The sequence below is a fragment of the Schistocerca serialis genome, chromosome 7 (genome assembly GCF_023864345.2).
Source record: "Schistocerca serialis cubense isolate TAMUIC-IGC-003099 chromosome 7, iqSchSeri2.2, whole genome shotgun sequence".
Classification (NCBI taxonomy): domain Eukaryota; kingdom Metazoa; phylum Arthropoda; class Insecta; order Orthoptera; family Acrididae; genus Schistocerca; species Schistocerca serialis.
In genome coordinates this window covers 169,491,070-169,518,719 of record NC_064644.1, presented here as the reverse complement: position 1 = coordinate 169,518,719, position 27,650 = coordinate 169,491,070, and positions in this window count along the sequence as shown.

The following is a 27,650-nucleotide window of genomic DNA, read 5'->3' as shown; positions in this document are numbered from 1 at the left end:
ATTTAGCTGGCAGTAGTGGCGCTCGCTGTATTGCGGTAGTTCGAGTAACGAAGATTTTTGTGAGGTAAGTGATTTGTGAAAGGTATAGGTTAATGTTAGTCAGGGCCATTCTTTTGTAGGGATTATTGAAAGTCAGATTGCGTTGCACTAAAAATATTGTGTGTCAGTTTAAGCACAGTCTTGTATAATTGTTCAAAGGGGACGTTTCAGATTTCATTGCCATATCTCCGAAACTATGGATTTGGTGCATTTTTGAAATACTGTGTTTTTCATCAACGTCCCCCCTTAACAGCGAACAAACAGTCTGCAGGGGAACAGTACAGAAAGTAACAATGAGTTGCCTGCAGGCTATCTTGGCTGCTACATACTTTGGCTAGCTCATATGGCCTGTGTTATATGGTTTTCATGTCTTTGGGAGTCGTCGGTGTTTCCTTGTAGACTTCAGGTTTTAAGTCTTGTTAGCGTGAAGCCCTTTCGTATTTCCCAAACGTCTTATCCAACGATCTCCAGACGTTCTCCTAAGAACGCTTGTAATTATCCGCAAGGAATGGGCGGTACGTCCGTCATGTTTGTACTGTGTGAACTGCTTTTAATGTCCTATACAATATATTCCAGTAATTGCGGCAGCTGTTAGCTACTGTGGATGCTTGTGGCTATTTAGAGTTGAGAATGGCTGTGATGTGGGGTCTGAGTGGGTCACGATCAAACGGTGGGGGGGGGGGGGGGGGGAGGGCGGGTTTTCATGACACTAGCTTGGTAGTAAAGGATGTTGTGTGCGGCACTGGCTCTGTTTCAAATAGTGCAGTTCATGACATAAGTTCATGGATTGTGGAAAATAAACTAACAGTAAGTCACAGTAAGACTCAGTTTTTACAGTTTTTAACACACAATTCACCAAAACGCGACGTTTTAATTTCACAGTATAGGCATATGATTAGTAAAACTGAACACTTCAAATTTCTAGGTGTTCAGATAGACTGTCGTGGAAAGCCCAAAGACTTAATGCTGCCATTTTTACTATTCGAACCGTATCTGAAATAAGTGATCGTTCGACACGAAAATTAGTCTACTTTGCTTATTTTCGTTCACCTATATCGTATGGTATTATATTTTAAGGTAACTCTTCCCATTCTGAAAGGATATTTTTGGCTCAGAAACAGTCAGACGGGCTATAAGTGGTGTAAGCCCGCGAACCTCTTGCCGCCCCTGTTCACTAGTCTTGGTATTCTGACATTGGCCTCTCAACATATACATTCTTCACTGTCGTTTCTTGTTAACAGTATCAGCTTATTCCCAAGAATTAGCAGCTTCCACTCAGTTAATAATAGGCAGAAATCCAGTCTGCATTTGGATCGCACTTCCTTAACTCTTGTGCAGAAAGGTGTGCAGTATACTGCTGCATCCAGTTTCAGTAAGCTACCACAAGAATTCAAAAATCTTAACAGTGATCCACTCGCTTTCAAATCGAAACCCAAGAGCTGCCTCGTGGGTTACTCCTTCTATTCTGTTGAGGAGTTTCTTGAAAAATTAAGCTGATCCCTACATTATATTGTTGATTGCGTTTACCTAAACTTATTGCTTGACCTTTTTGGGTTCATAAACATTTTATTTTATCTGTTACTACTTTTATGTTGTAATTTCATGTACTGACACGTTCCATGACCTTGAGGTTTTCCTCTAAATTTGGTCTTACGGAACTAGACGGTGTAAATAAATAAAAAATAAAATATTGTGAATAATTAATAGGTCATGATTTGTAAATGATTCTTCATTCGCACAGATAGCTACAACAGCTAAACAGAGACCGATGGGCTACAAGAGCAGAAGCTCATGTAAAGTGAGCTAACTTAAATGTGTACTTAAAGTTAGTACAGCACTGTAGGATCTCATCTCACAATGGTTGGGCAGTGGTTTGCAGCGCTGCTGTCATGAAGTATCGTTGAAGTCGTCTTCGAAGGTTCTGCTCTGCAAACATCAGAACGGGATAGATAATGTAGCACAATAACAACTCGGTGGAAATGAATAAAAGTACCTGAACATGTTGCCAGACGTCTCCCAGTCGTGCACAAAAAACTGTATATCACATGCATGACAGTAGCGCCAGATGGGCTGGCACCGCAGCACGAAGCAGTTGGCTGAACAGGAAAAGACACTGTGTGTCAATCAACGAGCATTTACGGTGCGCTGTGATGATGTTCTTCATTGCAACGAGGCCCGAAGACACCATTTGGATGACTTCAATGGGGGGGGGGGGGGCGGGGGAAGGATCATCGGCAAAATGCAATAGGGGCGAAGTGTGATGGAGTTTGGTATTGGTCGCAGCATAGTTTCTCTTGGGTGGAGAGCGTTCCGAACCCCAGGCACTGCTTGCCCGAAGCAGAAGACGTGGTCGACCACGGTCAAGTACAGCAGCAGGCGGCCACTGCATTGTGCAACACGCAATAATGGTCCGATGTCAAACAGCTGGTCCAATTGCAACCACGTTTGAGAGGACTGCAAGACAAGCAATCTCACGCTCCACAACAGCACGGCGACTGCATAGCAGTGGTTCCCTTGCCCGACGGGCCTGTACCGCTGTGTTCCGTTGACACCCACACATCGGCGTCACCGTTTAAAATGGTACCAAACGATACATACCGGACAAACGAGGCGTGGAGTCGCGTGTTCTTCCCGGATGAGAGTAGATTCAGTCTGAGTAGTGATTCTGGATGTATCGTCACATGGCGAGAGGTGGGAACACATTATGCACTCATGAACATTATAGAACGTGATCGTTATGGTGGTCTAGGTGTTATGTTGGTGGGAGGCATAATGTTGCACGTGTGTGTACGAGATATTCGGCGAACGGACTTGCCTGCCCGTTTCTCCGATTTAAATGCCATCGAGCACTTGTTGGATGCTTGGGGGAGCCGTTTTGCAGCACCTTCAAATGCAACAGTTGTCAACCGCGCCCAATACAAGAACTCCCATGCAAAATCACTTGGGAACCTACTCCATTCTTCGTACTAAAAGCAATATTATCAACAGTTTTATACACTGTAGGACGCGAACGCCTTCTCCTCCTGTAATAACGCGGCATCAGAAGTTGTCTCAAAGCTGCTGCAAGTGCGGCTGCTCGACGACTGACGCCGTCTTAAGAGAAACGTCACTTATATAGCACTCCCTTATCTAACCGCAGCGCGGCTAACGCAATATACCGGAAGTGAATTTTAGGCCGGCAGAGCTCAAGTAACAACTAGGAGATCTGCCTGCCGCGCTCCTTCTTTAACGCGCTGTCTTAAGTACCGCAGATAAGCATATTACACTATTCTATGGCACATATACAGGGGGGTCGGAAATTCCCGTTACAGAAATATAGCACTTGTAGAGGGGAGTGAGTACATCGTATTTTGGATAGGAACCCATGTCCGGAAACGTCATCCAACGAGACTACAGAGTGCCAAAGTTATAGGCGCGGACGTCTGTAAATGTACGTATACACGGGGTGATTCCGTGATGATGTTACAGACTTTCTAGGATGATGGAGAGGGATAAATGTATTAATTTGAAGTACCGGAAACGAACGAGTCGAAAGTTATAAACGAAAACCATTATGACACCTCTGACAGTTCAATACATGTACCGGTTCTTGTGTCGCGAAGAGTGTAGGGTAGGTAACTTTCAGAGGTGGTAGTATAGACAAAAACAAGAAAAAATGTCCAATAAACGTGGGCTCTACAGTGCGTACCTTAACAGCTATGAACACTTTCTCGATAGAGGAGATGTGTTTCACACTAGTCAAGATGAACGAATGGTCATAGCTCCTCAAGTACGCACTTTAGAGCCCACATTTACTGGACATTTCTTCTTATTTTTGTCCATACTACCACCTATGAAAGTTACCTACCCTACACTCTTCGCAACACAAGAACCGGTACATGTATTCAACTGTCAGAGATATCATAACGATTTTCGTTTATAACTTTCGACTCGTTCGATTCCGGTACAGGGATCTTTACTTCAAGTTAATACATTTATCCTTCTCCATCATCCTAGAAAGTTTGTAACATCATCACGGAATCACTACGTATACACGTACATTTACAGACGACCGCGCCTATAACTTTGACGCTCTGTAGTCTCGTTGGATGACGTTTCCGGACATCGGTTCCTATCCAAAATACGATGTACTCACTCCCCTCTACAAGTGCTAGAATTCTGTAACGGGAATTTTCGACCACCCTGTATATTACAGTGTATATACACTACTGGCCACAAAAATTGCTACACCACGAAGATGACGTGCTACAGACGCGAAATTTAACCGACAGGAAGAAAATGCTGTGATATGCAAATGATTAGCTTTTCAGAGCATTCACACAAGGTTGGCGCCGGTGGCGACACCTACAACGTGCTGACATGAGGAAAGTTTCCAACCGATTTCTCATACACAAACATCAGTTGACCGGCGCTGCGTAGTGAAATGTTGGTGTGATGCCTCGTGTAAAGAGTAGAAATGCGTACCATCACGTTTCCGACTTTGATAAAGGTCGGATTGTAGCCTACCGCGACTGTGGTTTATCGTATCGCGACATTGCTGCTCGCATTGGTCGAGATCCAATGACTGTTAGCAGAATATGGAATCGGTGAGTTCAGGAGGGTAATACGGAACGCCGTGCTGGATCCCAACGGCCTCGTATCACTAGCAGTCGAGATGACAGGCATCTTTGTCCGCATGGCTGTAACGGATCATGCAGCCTCGTCTCGATCCCTGAGTTAACAGATGTGGACGTTTGCAAGACAACATCCATCGGCACGAACAGTTCGACGACGTTTACAGCAGCATGGACTATCAGCTCGGAGACCATGGCTGCGGTTATCCTTGTCGCTGCATCACAGACAAGAGCGCCTGCGATGGTGTACTCAACGACGAACCTGGGTGCACGAATGGCAAAACGTCATTTTTTCGGATGAATCCAGGTTCTGTTTACAGCATCATGATGGTCGCATCCGTGTTTGGCGACATCGCGGTGAACGCACATTTTAAGCGTGTATTCGTCATCGCCATACCGACGTATCACTCGGCCTGATGGTAAGGGGTGCCATTGTTTACACGTCTCGGTTACCTCTTGTTCGCACTGACGGCACTTTGAACAGTGGACGTTACATCTCAGATGTGTTACGACCCGTGGCTCTACCCTTCATTCGATCCCTGCGAAACCCTACATTTCCGCAGGATAATGCACGACCGCATGTTACAGGTCCTGTACGGGCCTTTCTCGATACAGGAAATGTACGACTGCTGCCCTGGCCAGCACATTCTCCCGATCTCCCACCAATTGAAAACGTCTGGTCAACCGTGGCCGAGCAACTGGCTCGTCACAATACGCCAGTCACTACTCTTGATGAACTGTGGTATCGTGTTGAAGCTGCATGGGCAGCTGTACCTGTACACGCCATCCAAGCTGAGTTTGACTCAATGCCCAGGCATATCAAGGCCGTTATTACGGCCAGACATGGTTGTTCTGGGTACTGATTTCTCAGTACGTATGCACCCAAATTGCGTTAAAATGTAATCACATGTTAGTTCTAGTATAATATATATTTGTCCAATGAATACCCGTTTATCATCTGCATTTCTTCTTGGTGTAGCAATTTTAATGGCTAGTAGTGTATATAACAGGCGTTTTGAATTTGATGCTTACGAACGCAGACGCTAATGGACATGGTAATGGTTTTTTTACTGTGGCAGTTACACGTGGTCCTAAAGTAGACACTGAAGCAGGCCTGGGGACTTTTAACAGTCGAGAAATTATTGATTATCGTGCGAAGATATTATAGGACGTGAAGGCTATCGCACCTTACAGTATACAGGGTGTTACAAAAAGGTAGCCGGCCGCGGTGGTCTCGTGGTTGAGGCGCTCAGTCCGGAACCGCGCGACTGCTGCGGTCGCAGGTTCGAATCCTGCCTCGGGCATGGATGTGTGTGATGTCCTTAGGTTAGTTAGGTTTAAGTAGTTCTAAGTTCTAGGGGACTGATGACCTTAGAAGTTAAGTCCCATAGTGCTCAGGGCCATTTGAACCATTTGAACAAAAAGGTACCGCCAAACTTTCAGGAAACATTCCTCACAGACAAATAAAGAAAATATGTTATGTGGACATGTGTCCGGAAACGCTTAATTTCCATGTTAGAGCTCATTTTAGTTTCGTTAGTATGTACTGTACTTCCTCGATTCACCGCCAGTTGGCCCAATTGAAGGAGGTATTGTTGACTTCGATGGTTGTGTTGACATGCGACTCATTGCTCTACAGTACTAGCATCAAGCACATCAGTACGTAGCATCAACAGGTTAGTGTTCATCACGAACGTGGTTTTGCAGTGAGTGCAATGTTTACAAATGCGGAGTTGGCAGATGCCCATCTGATGTATGGATTAGCACGGGGCAATAGCTGTGGCGCGGTACGTTTGTATCGAGACAGATTTTCAGAACGAAGGTGTCCCGACAGGAAGACGTTCGAAGCAATTGATCGGCGTCTTAGGGAGGACGGAACATTCCAGCCTATGACTCGCGACTGGGGAAGACATAGAACGACGAGGACACCTGCAATGGACGAGGCAATTCTTCGTACAGCTGACGATAACACTAACGTCAGCGTCAGAGAAGTTTCTGCTGTACAAGGTAACGTTGACCACGTCACTGTATGGAGAGTGCTACGGGAGAACCAGTTGTTCCCGTACCATGTACAGCGTGTGCAGGCACTATCAGCAGCTGATTGGCCTCCACGGGTACACTTCTGCGAATGGTTCATCCAACAACGTGTCAATCCTCATTTCAGTGCAAATGTTCTCTTTACGGATGAGGCTTCATTCCAACGTGATAAAATTGTAAATTTTCACAATCAGCATGTGTGGGCTGACGAGAATCCACACGCAATTGTGCAATCACGTCATCAACACAGATTTTCTGTGAACGTTTGGGCAGGCATTGTTGGTGATGTCTTCATTAGGCCCCATGTTCTTCCACCTACGCTCAATGGAGCACGTTATCATGATTTCATACGGGATACTCTACCTGTGCCTTTACAAGTACGACACAACATGTGGTTCATGCACGATGGAGCTCCTGCACATTTCAGTCGAAGTGTTCGTACGCTTCTCAACAACAGATTCGGTGACCGATGGATTGGTAGAGGCAGACCAATTCCATGGCCTCCACGCTCTCCTGACCTCAACCCTCTTGACTTTCATTTATGGGGGCATTTGAAAGTTCTTGTCTACGCAACCCCGATGCTCGTATTGTGGACGGCTGTGATACAATACGCCATTCTCCACCTGCATCAGGGATTCCATGCGACGGAGGGTGGATGCATGTATCCTCGCTAACGGAGGACATTTTTAACATTTCCTGTAACAAAGTGTTTGTAGTCACGCTGGTACGTTCTTTGCTGTGTGTTTCCATTCCATGATTAATGTGATTTGAAGAGAAGTAATAAAATGAGCTCTAACATGGAAAGTAAGCGTTTCCGGACACATGTCCACATAACATATTTTCTTTCTTTGTGTGTGAGGAATGTTTCCTGAAAGTTTGACCGTACCTTTTTGTAACACCCTGTATAAAAGCTATTGATAATATTGCTATTAGTACGAAGAATAGAGTAGGTGCCCAAGTGATTTTGCAGGGCCCTTCATTTTGCAGATGCGTATTGCGGCAGACGCTAATCGACATGGTAATGGTTGTGTTACAGCGGCTGTAGTGGTAGTAAAGTAGACACTGTAGCTGGTCTTGCGACTTTTAACAGTCAAGAGACTATTGCGTATCGGACATTTCAGATTTGTGAGGTTTACAACAGAGACATTGGTACATCATACTACACGTCTACAATGGCGTTGGTTCTCAGAACGAGGAATCATCGTAATATAAATGAGTCTGAGTGTGGTCTGTGTCCGCATGGCTAAAAGTACCTCTTAATTGTACCAAGATTAAAGTTATGGGTGGTGTGACACATTATTACAGAAACTGAAATAAACTAGCTATCCATTCCTTATCACCTGTGAGATATTTGTTTTTAGGTAGTCTACTGATTGATCTTGTAAAAGCCAAGAAGCGATTCTTTTTGGTGTTGTAGCTGACAGGGGCGCCTTGAGATGCTCTCTGCGTGAGGCACGTCTGGGCATCTCTGAGTCTCGTTGCCGCTGCAACATGCTTTGACATACATGTGCCATAGAATAATGTAATATGCTTACCTGCGATACTTAAGAAAGAGCATGGGAGCACGTTGCAGCGCATGCGTTGCCGTCTGTAATGCTCACACAGCCTATCAAGAACCATGTCCCTTCTGCTTCAACGTTCAGACGTGACCTCGGTTCAATTATTGTCTTTGAGTAAAAGTTTCATTTCTCCCCATCTCATTGCGTATTCCTTTCAGTTACTTTCTGCACCGTACTTTAGCAGTTCTGTCTATGTATGGTCCAAGTTTCATCGCACTATGTTACTTGGCAGTACTTTAACAAAACAGTGTACATAGTTACACTAAAAAAAGTAGGAGACATAATTTGACAGTTATGAACCATAAAAATTACTTGAATATGTCAGAAAATTCGCCACATTGTCCACTACAACGTAGTGAAAACCTCTCCTCGATATGTTTACTTTCCAGGAAATATTTCGTGTGGTCTGTCTTAGGCGCCACATTTTTATTTTTCCTCGGGAAATCACAGGCCCTGCCGTCATTAGACGTCTGTACCGAAATGGCACCTTCACCGAAAACGATTGTTTGTAGTTTTTTTATCATGTAACGTCTTTTAAGCTTCGCCTTTGTCATCAGTTTTTTCATTGTCATTAACTTTGTGATCTTTAGTACATTTGTTGAAACTAGCGCATAATCATACTTCATCAGTATGTAATAAATTACTTAACGTAATTTTATCCATAATTGTATTTATTTACATCTGCGGGGTGCTTAAGAACACCCGACGCTTTTTAAACTTTCATTAGCAGAACGTCCACCACGCGACGCCGTAAAATACTATGTGCCATGCTGGACACTGTCCTCTGGAGTTTACTTGAGGTGGAGCGCTGGTCTTTGTAACACAGCACAGAGACGGCAGACCAGTTAATAAACATAGAGTTCGGCCCGTACTTTTCTTAAAAAGTAATATACTTTGAAACGTCCCCTTAGAAAAATTATACAAGACTGCTTAAACTGACACACAATATTTTTTTTTTTAGCGCAACGCAATCTGACTTTTAAAAATCTCTACAAAAGAATGGCCCTGACTAACATTAACCTATACCTTTCACAAATCACTTACCTCACCAAAAATCTTCATTACTCGAAATACTGCAATTCAGCGAGCGCCACTACTGCCAGCTAAATAAAAGATTCAAACTACTGAAGGCACTAACTACTAATAGGCATAGTTAGCAAATGAAAGATTTTGATAGAGAACAAACAATGTATTTACCTCAATAGTGTTCAAAAGTCATAATGTATATAGCAGTTCATGACATCCAGCCTTACAAATTTCAAAACTCCGCCATCTCTCCCCACATCCACCACTGCTGGCGGCTCACCTCCAACTGCGCAACGCTACGCGCTGTTCACATCCAGCTGCCCAACACTACAATGGCAGACAACAATGCAAACTAACCACAGACTGCACACAGCACAGCCAGTGATTTTCATACAGAGCGCTACGTAACGTTGCCAATAAGAAAACATAAACAGCCTACTTACATAGAAGTAAATAACATATTATTAATGCCAATTATATTTGAGGATAACAGTATTCCTCATCATAGTGAATGTAGCTTAGTATTAGAAGAGAAAAAAAAAATTCTGTGAAACAGTACACAGAGACAGGCTGTGCTGGGTGCAGTCTGGTTAGTTTGCATTGTTGTCTGCCGTTGTAGTGTTGGGGAGCTGGATGTGAACAGCGTGTAGCGTTGCGCAGTTGGAGGTGAGCCGCCAGCACTGGTGGATGTGGGGAGAGAGATGACGGAGTTTTGAAATTTGTAAGACTGGATGTCATGAACTGCTATATATATTATGACTTTTGAACACTAGTAAGGTAAATACATTGTTTGTTCTCTATCAAAATCTTTCATTTGCTAACTATCCCTATCAGTAGTTAGTGCCTTCAGTAGTTTGAATCTTTTATTTAGCTGGCAATAGTGGCGCTCGCTGTATTGCAGTAGTTCGAGTAACGAAGATTTTTGGTGAGGTAAGTGATTTGTGAAAGGTGTAGGTTAATGTTAGTCAGGGCCATTCTTTTGTAGAGATTTTTGAAAGTCAGATTGCGTTGCGCTAAAATAAAAAATATTGTGTGTCAGTTTAAGCACAGTCTTGTATAATTTTTCTAAGGGGACGTTTCAACTTTAACTGCAGATTCTGAGCGCTACGCACGCATGTTGCAAACACTTCTGCGTCATAAGGTCAGTCCCAATCGTCGCCTGTGGTTCCAGCAAGATGGAGAGACAGCCCATATTGCACGTCTTTCTACGGGAGTCCTCAATGAAGTATTTCCAAGCAGAGTCGTTTCTCGATTTCAGGACATCAACTGGCCTGTTAGTTCGCCCGACCTGATGGTACCTGACAATTTTTTGCGAGGCTATCTTACATATAAAATTTATGAGGTACTCCCAACCATTATCGACGATCTAAAACTTCATATTCGTGAGTGCATGAGCGATAAGTCGCGGCGAGTTATGTTATCTCTTCCTGACACACCAGATGCATGTGTTATTCAGCATGGTGGACACTTCCCAAGCCGTGCGGTTAAAGGCGCTGCAGTCTGGAACCGCAAGACCGCTACGGTCGCAGGTTCGAATCCTGCCTCGGGCATGGATGTTTGTGATGTCCTTAGGTTAGTTAGGTTTAACTAGTTCTAAGTTCTAGAGGACTAATGACCTCAGCAGATAAGTCCCATAGTGCTCAGAGCCATTTGAACACTTCCCAAATGCTATTTTCAAGAAATAGCGGCATACACTAATTCTCCGTAAGAAACAGACTGTATCTTTATTAAAAAGTAAATTGTTTTATTTTCAAAATCGTCAGGTATTTCTGACACACTCTATTTTATCTCAAACTATGTTAAGCGCCACGTACGGCGCAAGCACGACTGATGTGGAAAACAAAATAAAATAAAGCCAGACAGCCAGGCACACGAATTCGTTTACTTGGTGGGCGAGTAGTTTGAAGAAGAAAAAGAGATGATGAATTCTCCTTTCCTTTCGTTCGGATTGAGTAACCTCCTTGGAAATAACCAAAAACGTAATGGTAGGGAAAGAAAAGCACTGTGTGGATTGCAATGAGATTGGCACAACACGAGGGCAGGAGTGTCCGAGAATGATTTCCAGAAAGACGTCATTCTTCGTCACATTTTATCTATTGTATGACAAATGAACATCTGACTTTCTAAACTGCTCGTGTCGCATAAGAAGCACTATTTTTTTCTGTATTTGTAAAGTATGATACCCTATATCGTTTTGTTCACGATAAGACATCAGATATGGGAATACGGATACAGGAAATTATTCAGTGGCTGAAGAGACGGAATTGGACGTCAAGATTTGAAGAATGCTGAATTAACCGAAACTGTGCCATAGAAGAAACCACAATTTCCAAAGTACATCATAGGTGGAATTTCTAAGACAATCGAGCATTAAATAGTCCGACTACCTCAGTATCACTGTCATTTCAGTCTTGTTGAAAGTGTATGGGCATAAATAAGCCATCATCTTGCCGTAAAGGTCAAAAGGCCCATGATCTCTCAAGCTGGAAAATTCCTTGTGAAGGTTGTACAAAAGGGACTAGTGACGCCTGGAAAATACAGCGAACAGTACTGCATGTATCATTAAAAAGACAGTAAGAACGAAGGTTCTGTAGAAGATTGCGTGGAAAAATTAATTGCACTTCTCAGAATGGGCAGTGATAGACCGAGGAGAAAATGTTTCGCAGTCAGATTCTGACTGATGTGGTTGGAGGTTTCCGCATACCGTAAATACAACGCAGTCAGGCCGGCCGCGGTGGTCTCGCGGTTCTAGGAGCGCAGTCCGGAACCGCGCTGCTGCTACGGTCGCAGGTTCGAATCCTGCCTCGGGAATGGGTGTGTGTGATGTCCTTAGGTTAGTTAGGTTTAAGTAGTTCTAAGTTCTAGGGGACTGATGACCACAGCTGTTAAGTCCCATAGTGCTCAGAGCCATTTGAACCAACCAACGCAGTCAGGGATTTAAACGGAAAGAACGATGACTGATATTGATATGATGATTATGCATGCCTCATCATAAGTCCTAATATGTGGTGTCGTGGTCTTCAGTCCGAGGGCTGATTTGACGCAGCTCTCCATGCTATTCTATTCTGTGCGAGCTTTTTTATCTCCGAACAACTGCTGCAACCTACAACTTTCAGGATCTACTTACGATATTCATCTCTTGGTAACGCTCTACAAATTTTACCACTCACACTTCCCTCTAATACCAAAATGGTGCTCCCTTGATGTCTCAGAATGTGTCCTATCAACCGATCCCTTCTTTTGGTCAAGTTGTGTCACAAATTTCTTGTCTCCCAAGTTCTATACGGTACTTCCTCATTAGCTACGTGATCGACCCATCTAATCTTCAACATTGTTCTGTAGCACCACATTTCGGAAGCATCCATTCTCCTTGTATCTAAACTGTTTATCGTCCATATTTCACTTCCAAACATGGCTACACTCAGACAAATACCATCAGAAAAGACTTCCTAACACTTAAATCTACGAGTATATTCGATGTCAACAGATTCCTCTTCCTCAGAAATTCTTTTCTTGCCATTGTCAGTCTATATTTTAGGTCTTCTCTACTTCGGCCATCGTCAATTATTTTGCTGCTCAAATAGTAAAACACATCTGCTACTTTAAGTAACTCCAATCTTATTCCCTTAGCATCACCTGATTTAATCCGACTACTTTAGATTATCCTTCCTCTGCTTTTGCTGATGTTCGTCCTATATCCTCATTTCAACACAATGTCCATTCCGTTCAACTGCTCTTCCAAGACCTTTGCTGTCTCTTACAGAATTACTATGTCATCGGGAAGTCTGAAAGTTATTATTTCGTCTCCCTGAACTTTAATTTCTACTACAAATTTTTCTTTGTTTTGTTTACTACACCATGTGATCAAAAGTATCCGAACACCCCCCCCCCCAAAACATACGTGTTTCATATTAGGCGCATTGTGCTGCCGCCTACTGCCAGGAACTCCATATTAGCGACCTCAATAGGCATTAGAGATCATGAGATTGCAGAATGGGGCGCTCCGCGGAACTCACGGACTTCGTCAGGTGACTGGGTGTCACTTGTGTCATACGTCTATACACGAGATTTCCACACACCTAAACATCCCTAGGTTCACTGTTTCCGATGTGATAGTGAAGTAGAAACGTAAACACGTATAGCACAGAAGCGTACAGGCTGACCTAGTCTGTTGACTGACAGAGACCGCCGACAGTTGAAGAGGGTCGTAATGTGTAATAGGCAAACATCTATCCAGACCATCACACAGGAACTCCGAACTGCTTCAGCATCCACTGCAAGTACTATGACAGTTAGGTGGGAGGAGAGAAAATTTGGATTTCATGGTCGAACGGCTGCTCATAAGCCACACATCACGCCCGTAAATGACAAACGATGCCTCGCTTGGTGTAAGACGTGTAAACATTGAACGATTGAACAGTGGAAAAACGTTGTGTGGAGTGACGAATCAGGCACACAATGTGGCAATCCGTTGGCAGGGTGTGGATATGGCGAATGCCCGGTGAACGTCATCTGCGAGCGTCTGTAGTGTGAACAGTAAAATTCGGCGCCGTGGTGTTATGGTGTGGTCGTGCTTTTCATGGAGGGGGCTTGTTGTTTTGCGTGGCAGTATCACATCATAGGCCCAGATTGATGTTTTAACTACCTTCTTGCTTCTTACTGTTGAAGAGTAATTCGGGGATGGCGACTTTATCTTTCAACACGATCGAGCGCCTATTCATAATGCATGGCCTGTGGCGGAGTGGTTACACGACAATAACATCCCTGTAATGGACTGGCCTGCACAGAGTCCTGACCTGAATATTACAGAACACCTCTGGGATGCCGACTTCGTGCCAGGCCTCACCGACCGACATCGATACCTCTCCTCAGTGCAGCACTGCGAGAATGGGCTGCTATTCCCCAAGAAACCTTCCAACATGTGATTGAACGTATGCCTACGAGAGTGGAAGCTGTCATCAAGGCTAAGGGTGGGCCAACATCATACTGAATTCCGGCAGTACCGATGGAGGACGCCACGAACTTTTAAGTCATTTTCAGCCAGGTGCCCGGATACTTTTGATCACATAGTGTACTTGTTCAATGTACAGACTGAATAAGATATGGGATAGGCTTCAACCATAGGTCACTCTCTTCTCAACCACTGCTTTCGTTTCTTGTCCTTCGACTCTTATTACTGCCGTCTGGTTTCTGTACAAGTTGTAAATAGCCTTTCGCTCCCTGTATTTTAGCCTTGCTACCTTCTGCTATCTTCAGAATTTCGAATAGAGTATTCCAGTCAACATTATCTATAAATGTTGTAAATGTAGGTTTGGCTTTCCTTAACCTATCTTCTAAGATAAGTCGAGGGTCAGAACTGCTTCACGTGCTCCTAAATTTCTCCAGAATCCAAAATGATCTGCCTCGAGGTCTCCTTCTACCAGGTTCGTAAAGAATTCGTGTTAGTATCTTGGAACCATGAATTATTAAACCGATAATTCGGTAATTTTCACATCTGTCAGCAACTGCTTTCTTTGGAACTTTAATTACACATGCTTCTTGAAGTCTGACGGTATTTAGCCTGTCTCACACATCTTGCACACAAATTGTAAGAGTTTAGTCATGGCTGACTCTCCCAAGGCTATCAGTAGTTCTGACGGAATATCATCTACCCTCGAGACTTTTTTCGACTTTGATCTTCCAGAGTTTTGTCAAATTCTTCTAGCAGTATCTTATCTCCCATCTCATCTTCATCTACTTCCATTTCCCTTTCTGTAATATTACTTTCAATTTCATCTTCCTTGTATAGACCCTCTATACACTCTTTCCACTCTTCAGCTTTCCCTTCTTTGCTTAGGACTGGTTTCCATCTGAGCTCCTGATGTACATACAGCCGCTTCTATTTCCCCCAAAGGCTTCTTTAATTTTCCTGTAGTCAGTTTCTATCTTGCCACTAGTGAGATAGGCTTATAAATTCTTATACTTGTTCTCTGGCCGTTCCTGATTAGCAGTTTTGCGCTTCCTGTTAGTCTTATTTTTTAGGCGTTTCTGTTCCCCTTCACCTGCTTCATTTGCTGCATTTTTAAATTTTATCCTTTCATCTATTAAATTTAATATCTCTTGTGTATCCAAAGATTCGTACTAGGCCTTGTCTTTTTACTTACTGGAGCTTCTGCTGCCTTCACTATTTCATCTGTTGAAGCTAGCCGTTTGTGTTCTTCTGTATTCATTTCCCCTGTTCTAGTCAACCGTTGCTTGATGCCCCTCCCCACTGAAGCTCTCAGCAACCTCTGCTTCTTTCAGGCTATCCAGGTCGCATCTCCTAAATTTCCTATCTTTTGTCAATTTCTTCAGTTTTAATCTACACTTCATAACCAATAAATTGTGATCAGAGTGCACATCTGCACCTGGAAATGTCTTACAATTAAAAATTTGGTTCGTAAATCTCTGTCTAACTATTATATAGTCGGTCTGAAACCTTCCGGTGTCTCCAGGTCTCTTCCACGTATACAACTATCTTTTACGATTCTTAAAGCAAGTGTTAGCTATGATGAAATTATTCTTTGCGAAAAACTCTACCAGGTGGATTCATTCCTTTTCCCCAGTCCATATTCACCTGCCATTTCTCCTTCTCTTCCTTTTCCTACTATCGAATTCCAGTCCCTCATCACAATTAAATTTTCATCTATTTTAACTAACTGAATGATTTCTTTTACCTCGTCATACATTTCTACAATCTCTTCTTCATCTGCGGAGCTAGTTGGCCTGTAAACTTGTACTACTATGGTAGGCGTGGGCTTCGTGTCTGTCTTGGCTACGATAATGCGTTCACTACGCTGTCCATATAGCTTACCCGAATTCCTGATGTCTTATTCATTATTGAACCCATTCCTGCATTACCCTATTTTGCTTTATATTTATAACGCTGTGTTCCCCTGATCAGAAGTCCTGCACCTTGTGCCATCGAACTTCACTAATTCCTGTTGTATCTAACTTCAACCTATCGATTTCCCCTCTACGTTTTCTAACCCACATGCCCGTTTAAGGAATCTAACGTTCCAAGCGCCGATCCGTAGAATGCCTGTTTAGTTTTCCTGACGACGACATCCTCCTAATATTCTGTCGCTTGCACAAGCAATGAATAATGAAAATATTTAACAACGACAACAAAAACTAAGAAGATTGTATAACATTACGAAAACAATCTCCATTTCCACTGTGAAGTGTAAGAGGAAATTTTACAAAATTTTCAACGTACTATGAATTCGATTCAAATTAAAACGATAGAAGTACAATGAAATTCCTAAAAGAATTATTAACAGTTTTCCAGTTGCTAGGAGTTATCCATCTGTTTCGACGAATGACCAACAGTTAGCAACCTATTGCTGCATCACGGGAAAGGAATCTGTGGGAGTGTAAACATGACCGCCCCACTGTCGGCATACAAAGCGTTGGAACGGCGATCCGTGACACTTTTTTTGAGTAGTGAAGCTGTTAAACCCGTGAAAATATATAGAAAGATGAAAGCACTGTACAGTAATTCGTTAGTGTCATTGCAGCAAGTGTACTAGTGGTGGGATTCAATAAAGTGTCCCCAAGACAGGTGCCACGTCAGTTTAATGTTGAACTGAGAGATCGACGGAGGTAATGGATTGCCGGACAGAATTGTTACAGGAGATGAAATCCGTATGTACAGTCACCAGCCTGAAACGAAAAGATACAGCAAGGAATGACGTCATAGCATGAAGAGATGAAAACCGCGGTGCACAAGTAGTTACACTGACTTACAAAAGGATTCTTCTCACTATGTATCAATGCATTTGCGAAGTAGTAGAAGCCGTACATTAGCTTGTTGAGAACTACATCGGAAAAAGATATATCTGTAATTCTGATGTTTTACCCCCTCTGCATAATATAAACTGTTTGGGTTCCCATTTGAATCACACTCGTAGATAATTGATAGTTCTTTGCAATTTTTCGCATTTTTATTAGAACCACTAACTGATTACACACTTTTCTTTTGCGCTAGAGTACGCGAGTCGTAGCGACTGGGGTGTCGTAAGCCACATTTGATAACATTGCCATTTGACCGCGCAATCTGTGAAAAGCAAACATTCAGATCACGGAGTTCACTAGGCTGTTAATGTGGTGTCACCGCCAGACACCACACTTGCTAGGTGGTAGCCTTTAAATCGGCCGCGGTCCATTAGTATACGTCGGACCCGCGTGTCGCCACTGTCAGTGATCGCAGACCGAGCGCCACCACACGGCAAGTCTAGAGAGACGTACTGGCACTCGCCCCAGTTGTACAGCCGACGTTCATAGCAATGGTTCACTGACAACTACGCTCTCATTTGCCGAGACGATAGTTAGCATAGCCTTCAGCTACATTTGCTACGACCTAGCAAGGCGCCGTATTCAATTGATAATTAATATTATGAAGCATGTACCGTAACGAGAGATGTTCTACAGTTGTGGATTAAAGTTAAGTATTACAAGATTTTCGTACTTTATTGCAATTCTCGAGATATTGTCCTGTTCCAGACATCACGCCAGTCAGCGTGTAATTAAACGCGTGCATTTCGGCCTCCTCTAGAAAAACAGTGTTGGCTCTTCTGCTAACACTACAGTTAACAAATGAATATTCACAATAAAATTCGCTGTTTCTCAACTTACAATTTACTGCTCGTCGACAAGGATTTCTTAAAGAACTGAACTGGGAAACAGTTGAGGTAGTAGTTATGTGACTAAGCTGCGTCGTCCTACATACGTCCCTCAGATGTATTCGGTCTGCGTTCGCCCATCAGAGAAGCGTCTTTTGGATGCTAAATAGGTGTCGTCACATAATAGACGCTACCGATGCAGCTCAGTGCAACCATGACCTTCTACCTAAGCTGCGACTTGCGTGGCGTCGAACGCCGGCGATAGCCGCTCAACGAGTTAGCGGGGGGCGGGGAGGGTGGGAGGGGGGGGGGGTGGTTGAAGGGATCAGACCAACGAGATTTTGGCTAAAGCTTCACAGGAGAGAAGAGACATGTTCTTAGAAGTTTCACAAGTAAGAAATTTACGTCAGTAGAGTTCGTTTGTATGTTTCTATTAAATGTATCCGACAAATTTAACCTTGTCACGTTGATCTTGAGTATTTTACTATGATATTAACAGATCTTTATAAAAACGATTTGTATGAATTTTCGTTCATATTAATTATTTAGTGCAGCACTTAGCCACTATGATACGAGCGAGTACGCTAGATTTTAGCTTTTGACGAATCTCAAATTGGTATGGAACTGTACTTTGTCAAGAAGATCTTCAAATTTTTTTTTTATTTTAGTTCTAATGTGATGTAACAATTCTGTGTAGGATAATTGTATGAACATATTAACGATCTTTGGCATAAAATTTGGTGGATCGCTTCACCACTAACACACGAACAAATACACGGTAAATCGGCATTTCTTGATGTAAACACATCAGAAAATAAAGTTTTGCATCACCCTAGTTTGGCTCAAATGGCTCTGAGCACTATGGGACTTAGCTTCTGAGGTCATCAGTCACCTAGAACTTAGAACTACTTAAACCTAACTAACCTAAGGACATCACACACATCCATGCCCGAGGCAGGATTCGAACCTGCGACCGTAGCGGTCGCGCGGTTCCAGACTGTAGCGCCTAGAACCGCTCGGCCACTCCGGCCGGCACACCCTAGTTTCCAGGACTCCTTCAGATAGACGTTGACAGTGGATATTGTATCAGAGGCACAGTCCCTTTGACTGTTCAGAGGCGTCACTAAACCCGCCCAAAGATGTAAACAACCACGCATGAGTAGCGCCTGTTAGACGTTGGGTGTCCGACAACCGATCAGTCCCAGTCATTCCATCAAGAAGGAGGTACACGGCTCGTGTTGTCTGTATTTCAACCATGCCTTGACGGTCAATACCGTCGTTCGGTCGCGTCCGCTTTGTGCCAGGAAGGGCTCTCAACAAGAGAGTCAGGAACTGTTGATATCATGCCTTGCTCAGGCCGCCCAAGAGCTACTACTGCAGTGGATGACCGCTACCTACGGATTATGGCTCGGAGGAACCCTGACACCAATGCCGCCGTGTTGAATGATGCTTTTCGTGCAGCCACAGGGCCTCGTGTTATGACTCAAACTGTGCGCGTTAGGCTGCATGATGCGCAACTACACTCCAGACGTCCATGGTGATTGGTTGGTTGTTTTTGGGGAAAGAGACCAGACAGCGTAGTCATCGGTCTCATCGGATTAGGGAAGGATGGGGAAGGAAGTCCGCCGTGTCCTTTCAGAGGAACCATCCTGGCATTTGCCTGGAGTGATTTAGGGAAATCACGGAAAACCTAAATCAGGATGGCCGGACGCGGAATTGAACCGTCGTCCTCCCGAATGCGAGTACAGTGGTCCATGGTGAGGTCCATCTTTGTAACCACGACACCATGCAGTGCGGTACACATGAGCCCAAAAACATGCCGAATGGATCGATCAGGATTGGCATCACATTTTCCTCACCGACGAGTTTCCCATATGACTTCAACCAGACAATCGTCGGAGACGTATTTGGAGGCAATCCGGTCAGGCTGAATGTCTTAGACACACTGTCCAGCGAGTGCAGCAATGTGGAAGTTCCCTGCTGTTTTGGGGTGGCATTATGTGGGACCGACGTACACCGCTGGTGATCATGTAAGGCGCCGTAACGGCTGCACGATACGTGAATGTCATCCTCTGACCGATAGTGCAACCATATCGGCAGCGTATTGGCGAGGCATTTGCCTTCATGGACGACAATTCGCGCCCCCATCGTGCAAATCTTGTGAATGACTTCCTTCAGGATAACGACATCGCTCGAATAGAGTGGACAGCATGTTTTCCAGACACGAACCTTATTGAACATGCCTGGGATAGGTTGAAAAGGGCTGTTTATGGACGACGTGACCCACTAGCCACTCTGAGGGATCTACGCCGAATCGCCGTTGAGGAGTGGGAAAATCTGGACCAACAATGCCTTGATGAACTTGTTGATAGTATGCCACGACGAATACAGGCATGCATCAATGCAAGAGTACGTACTACCGGTTATAAGAGGTACCGGTGCGTGCAGAAATCTGCACCTCCACCTCTGAAGGTATCGCTGTATGGTAGTACAATATGCAATGTGTGGTTTTCATGAGCAATAAAAAGGGCGAAAACGGTGTTTATGTTCCTCTCTATTCCAATTTTCTGTACAGGTTCCGGAGCTCTCGGAACCGAGGTGATGCAAAACTTTTTTTGATGTGTGTACTTAAAAGGTGATATGCAAATATACTTGTCGATTTTATTTATTAAAAAAAGGTTTTTAAACTACTATACTGAAATGAAACTGGGATAATTATTTGCGTAATGCGGAAGGCTTTACTTATACTACATGACGCAAACTGAAGCTGCTGTACTTGTTGTAAACAACCACGTCAGTTTCCGTCTGCCTATAAACAAGTGAAGTCGTATGGTGAGATGTACTGCAGCGAGATTGTTTGATGGTAACTCAATAGAGTGATATGTTGACTAAAATGGATCGTTGCCACTGGATAACACGGTGTTTTACTTATTGTTTTATGTAAATCATTTGTGATTCTGTATTTTCCTAATATTTTAGCACAGAATGTGGCTATTTAAAGCTGAGAGCTAGATATGCAAGAATATTTAAAAAAATCTGTGGGACTGCGACTTCGTTAATTATTCTGAGGTCGTTGTACACAACGGTTCCTTACGGAGTCAAAGCTGGTTGAATTCAAATTTGGTCACAAACAGAACACAGTTTACATATTTCAAGACAAGAATCCATACAATTTCCTTCCCATAGGTAACTGAGGGCTACCGCGAGAGGAAGGGAATCTGGCAACAAAATTAAATTAAATAAATTTGCCAAAACTTGCCTTTATCGGAGCCCGGACTAGGCGGGATGAACGGCAACGAAAAGAAGAGTAAACAAGACCAAAGTTTAAGGCCCTTTCTTGTCTCAAGAGAAAAGAATCGGTCACTAGTATACTTAGGTACGCTAATAAACATTTGGTCTCGTTGACTGAGCAGACTGAAAAACGCAGCGTACACTTCTTGTAAGATGATGCATTGCTGCTGGTGCATTGCTGCACTACCTCACCGAAGTCCGGGGTTTCCTCAATAATTGTTTTCCCAGTAAATGCATTGGCTGAGATGCTTCGGCTAGATGACTCAGGTGTTCAGCCGGCCTGAAACATTTGGACTTTTTTTGCGGGGATTCGTCAAGGATACCAAATTTGTACCTCTTTACCGGTTTCTCAGGCAGAGCTCAGAACAGGAATCTACGCCGCAATTGAACATGTTATGCCTGGCATGCTGCAATGAATTAAACTTCAGATAGGATGTGTGCCGCATAATCAGAAATACCTACAAGTTTTTTTTAAAAAAAACTCTGTATATCTGAGATAAGTATTTGTGAAACTGCGATACGCTCCTTGCAAAGAACGGTACGCGAGAATGTGTCTTGTATCCAGCCCTAGACTTAAGTCGAAACGAGGCCCCGGGAGTAGACAACATTCCATTAGAACTACTGACAGCCTTGGGAGAGCCAGTCCTGACAAAAATCTACCATCTAGGGAGTAAGATGTATGAGACAGGCGAAATACCCTCAGACTTAAAGAAGAATATAATAATTCCAATCCCAAAGAAAGCAGGTGTTGAAAGATGTGAAAATTGCCGAACTATCAGTTTAATAAGCTACGGCTACAAAATACTAACACGAATTCTTTACAGACGAATGAAAAAACTGGTAGAAGCCGACCTCGGGGAGGATCAGTTTGGATTCCGTAGAAATGTTGGAACACGTGAGGCCAAACTGACCCTACGACTTATCTTAGAAAATAGAAACGTACGTTTCTAGCATTTGTAGACTTAGAGAAAGCTTTTGACAATGTTGACTGGACTACTCTCTTTCAAATTCTGAAGGTGGTGGGGAGCGAAAGGTCATTTATAATTTGTACAGAAACCAGAAAGCAGTTATAAGAGTCGAGGGGCATGAAAGGGAAGCAGTGGTTGGGAAGGGAGTGAGACAGGGTTGTAGCCTATCCCCGATGTTATTCAATCTGTATATTGAGCAAGCAGTAACGGAAACAAAAGAAAAATTCGGAGTAGGTATTAAAATCCATGGAGAAGAAATAAAAACTTTGAGGTTCGCCGATGACATTGTAATTCTGTCAGAGACAGCAAAGGACTTGGAAGAGCAGCTGAACGGAATGGACAGTGTCTTGAAAGGAGGATATAAGTTGGCCCAAAATAACTGATGATGGTCGAAGTAGAGAGGATATAAAATGTTGACTGGCAATGGCAAGGAAAGCGCTTCGGAAGAAGAGAAATTTGTTAACATCGAGTATAGATTTAAGTGTCAGGAAGTCGTTTCTGAAAGTATTTGTATGGAGAGTAGCCATGTATGGAAGTGAAACATGGACGATAAATAGTTTAGACAAGAAGAGAATAGAAGCTTTCGAAATGTGGTGCTACAGAAAAATGCTGAAGACTAGATGGGTAGATCACATAACTAATGAGGAGGTATTGAATAGAACTAGGGAGAAGAGAAATTTGTTGCACACCTTGACTCGAAGAAGGGATCGGTTGGTAGGACAGGTTCTGAGGCATCAAGGGATCATCAATTTAGTACTGGAGGGCAGCGTGAAGGATAAAAATCTTAGAGGGAGATCAAGAGATGAATACACTAAGCAGATTCAGAAGGATGTAGGTTGCAGTAGGTACTGGGAGATGAAGGAGCTTGCACAGGATAGAGTAGCATGAAGAGCTGCATCAAACCAGTCTCTGGACTGAAGACCACAACAACAACAACAACACATCTAGCCCCTAAGGCTGATAGCTGAACAATGTTTTACTTGTTGGTTGATAAACCGATAGATTATTGGATAGTACCAACCAACTAGAACACAAAACGATCCATTGATAATGATAATTTATGTTCTCAAATACCATCAAGCCCAATGTTGTCATATTAAAGGCAGGGGAAATATTTGTTGCCTCCTGGGTCGTAACGTCTCGAAGAGCTGTCAAAACCGACTACTATTTCCGACACCTGCCCAGTGAGCAGGTGAACACCAGATATCAGGGTGGCAGAGTGGTATATTGACCATAGCCCGATTAAATGGTTCAAATGGCTCTGAGCACTATGCGACTTAACTTCTGAGGTCATCAGTCGCCTAGAACGTAGAACTAATTAAACCTAACTAACCTAAGGACATCACACACATCCATGCCCGAGGCAGGATTCGAACCTGCGACCGTAGCGGTCGCTCGGTTCCAGACTGTAGCGCCTAGAACCGCACAGCCACTCCGGCCGGCCAGCTCGATTAATATTACTTGATAATTGACTTCTATCACTTGCCACTACAATATTGTCACATTGGCTGCTGGCTACCGCTCGATTATAGGTAACACACGAACACGGAGGATCACTTTGGAAATGCTGCGCAACGCGGAGCAGTGTTGGAAGCGGCCGCCGTAAGGCTTGATGGAAATGCGAGATGCTCTGTCGGCAGCTGTTTTTAACTGACCAATGACTGAATTGCGACATACGACGCGTTTTGTAGCCTCGAATTTAAACTCATGTCCTAACCTAATAATACCCGTGTTATGTGCAACGTATCGGACAAAAACGGCGATCAACAGTCTGCGGCAGAACTAAAATCACGATCGCTTTGTTCGCAGCGATTGAAGTCAAGCTTTACGAGCAAACTCAGGACATAAAAATTTCAGTTTCAGCGCTAAAAAACAAATGGTAATTGCTCGCTATCATTCATTGGTTACCTGAAACCATCCAAGCACTGGCTACACGAATTGCTGTGTTACCAACCAATGATTAAGAAAAATTTGGGCAGATAAAAGGTCAATACGATAATGAAAATGACGCAGCACAATACTATAAATTTAAAAAAATACATTTAAATCAATTAATTGAATAAAAATAATAATGAAAATCTTTTGATTAGATTTAGAAATAAGAAAATTACGATGTTTCACGAGTTTGAAACTTCCTGGCAGATTAAAACTGTGTGCCCGACCGAGACTCGAACTCGGGACCTTTGCCTTTCGCGGGCAAGTGCTCTACCATCTGAGCTACCGAAGCACGAGATACTGGTAAGAGACGAGATACTTGCAGAAGTAAAGCTGTGAGCACCGGGCGTGAGTCGTGCTTCAGTAGCTCAGATGGTAGAGCACTTGCCCGCGAAAGGCAAAGGTCCCGATTTCGAGTCTCGGTCGGGCACACAGTTTTAATCTGCCAGGAAGTTTCATATCAGCGCACACTCCGCTGCAGAGTGAAAATCTCATTCTTTCATGAGTTTCTACCGATGACCTTCTACCGCGCTAACCACTGCGCTACCATACTACGATGCTTAATGCTGTTACATTTATTACTGTGATATTCCAATACCAACGATCAATTGCAGTCTTCATAAGTTTGGCTTCACGTAATATCGTGCGAAACTTTCCTAATGTGAATCGATCTCTGAAACCATAATAACTGTGTATGCGACCCTGAATCGCGTCTAGCGTGGAAGTATCCGGTAGTGTTTCGTTAGTGTTGTGTCTGAAGCGCGTGTATATCGTTAGCAACGTGTGTGAGTGTGAGTGTGTGCGTGTGTGTGTGTGTGTGTGTGTGTGTGTGCGTGCGTGTTTTGTCGTTATCACGATTAAAGGGCCAGATCCAGAATTCGGGATCCAAACACAACACGAAAGAAAGCCTGACAAAATGAACTGACCAGTTGTTACGTGGCAACGGCGACGGTTCGGGAGAGACGCTGAGCGCTCTGATTGGAGGAAACCAGCTCCAGCTTGTGAAGTGTGAAGCATCAAGTAATTTTAATCAGACTATAGAATGGATCGTCGCCACTGGATAACGTGGTGTTTTACTCATTGTTTTATGTAAATCAGTTCTGATTCCATATTTTCCTTGTGTTTCAGCACTGAAGATGACTATTTATAGCGGAAATCTGGATATGCAAGAATAATAAAGAACCAGTGAGATTGTGACGGCTTTGCTCGTATCCTTCTGTATTTTAACTGTTTGCGTATCGCATGTCTGAGGCAGAAAGTGGGGACCACCACAGCATTTGCAGAAACGAGCGTGAAAAACCGCCTAAAAACCACAAGCAGGCTGGCTGGTGTACCACTCACGGTCGTTAATCCGCTGGTCGGGTTCGAAACTTCACTCTTGCTCAATACACTAAATACGTTAACTTTTGGGCTATCACAACCGTGGTTCAAGGATTGTAGAGGATTTCTATCGCCTCATATTCTACAGTCGTATTTATCAACTTTACCACGTAAGGGAGAAGTCGAGACATCACTGAAGATAATGTTTCCAACGAAATCGCCTTCATATAATCAATGTAGAATTTCCTCACAGAAGTCCTTACGAGCCGGCCGAAGTGGCCGAGCGGTTAAAGGCGCTGCAGTCTGGAACCACAAGACCGCTACAGTCGCAGGTTCGAATCCTGCCTCGGGCATGGATGTGTGTGATGTCCTTAGGTTAGTTAGGTTTAACTAGTTCTAAGTTCTAGGGGACTAATGACCTCAGCAGTTAAGTCCCATAGTGCTCAGAGCCATTTGAACCATTTTTGAAGTCCTTACGAGACATTCTATCAGTATCTTTTAGTTGTTGCACTAGAACTAGTTTGTACGGTCTGAGGTGCAAATGTCTTCATAATACACCAAAACAGTCGCATATGGGATGCCCAGCTCGTGGAAGGCACATCGGGTCGATTTTGGAGGACTATTAACGAAGCTATGCCGCACTTGCTCTACGACATCACCAGTCATACACGGTTGACCTGAGAATCCTGACAGATTAGTTCCAAATCGATGGCCGGCGAAGCACCTGGGCTATGATGACGGGTGAATCACAGATGACACTTCATTATAGATTGGAGGGAGCAAACAGCTCACCATTTCCGCTAAACCATTGTTCAGGTTAGTAATTTGGGACTCTTGCTTTGTCCTCAGTTCTCAGTTCTTATCGTCAAATATGATAGTCGCTTGATCAGAAGTAAAGATTGTATGTGGGCTTCTTCGGTGTCGGCAGCGCTGTGTAGCGCTTTGCATTGAGTAGGGAGCACATTGCGCTCATGTGGGAGCGATCTAGATGCTTGTAAAACAATAAACTGGTAGCAAAGATCGCAGGAATTCTTTTTATTCCATGATTACCGGTTTCGGTGAAACTAAAGCCGCCATCATCAGATCTCACGACACATACAGGTTACACTTGTATGTGTCCTAAGACACACCTGTATGTGTCCTAAGATCCGATGATGGTGGCTTTAGTTTCACCGAAACCGGTAATCATGGAATAAAAAGAATTCCTGCGAACTGTATGTGTCCTAAGATCCGATGATGGCGGCTTTAGTTTCGCCGAAACCGGTAATCATGGAATAAAAAGAATTCCTGCGATCTTGGCTACCAGTTTATTGTTTTGCTTTGCATTGGATCTCTGACTGCCCTTTCTTTGTAAGAGACCCTGTGGCTGGTCGGACTCGTTGTTCGAAGTTAATCGCCCGTACTGTTAGGCAGTTGGAAGCTAGTCGCCAGCAGTGATGGAAATACTGTTGGGCAGTTGGAGGTGAACAGCCAGCAGTGATGGATGCTAGATGTGAGAAGTTAGCGTTGATGGATGGTAGAGGTCTGAAGTGTTGGCTTAGGCTAACGGTCTGTACATGTTCGTCTTGGAGACTGAATATTATTCATGATTATATACCTTTGTATTAGATGTCAATGACGATTTATATTCGTGTTTGAAATGGATGTCACATTATTAAGGTAAAAAAATACGTTGTTTGATTTCCAACATCTTTCCTTTGCTAACCACATGCCCATTAGTAGTTAGTGGCTTTAGTAGTTAGAATCTTTTATTTAGCTGGCAGTATTGACGCTCGCTGTATTGCAGTAGTTCGCGTAATGAAGATTTTTGTGAGGTAAGTGCTTAATGAATGTATAGGTTATTGTCAAGATTTATTTTTAGTCAGGACCATTCTTTGGAATTAATGGATTAATTACTTGAAGTCAGGTTGTAATTTTTTGAGCAGTCAGATTGCGTTGCGCTACAATATTGTGTGTCAGTGTTGGCATGATAAGAAAAAGTAAAGAGAAAGTAGGCTCATTACGTTCAGTTTACTCAGCTGTTTCAGAATTAAATAACGTAGAACTTTTATCTTCTCAGTCATTCTGCAATATAAATACAAAGACAATCATTTAAATAAAAAAGTTTCAAGACGACTGTGTCAAAAAGTAATGCAACGTTCAGCCGTTTCAGTACGTTGCTGCACGATCGCGTTTGATGATGTGTTGCAGAAGTCAAGACAACTTACGAAGCGGCGGAAG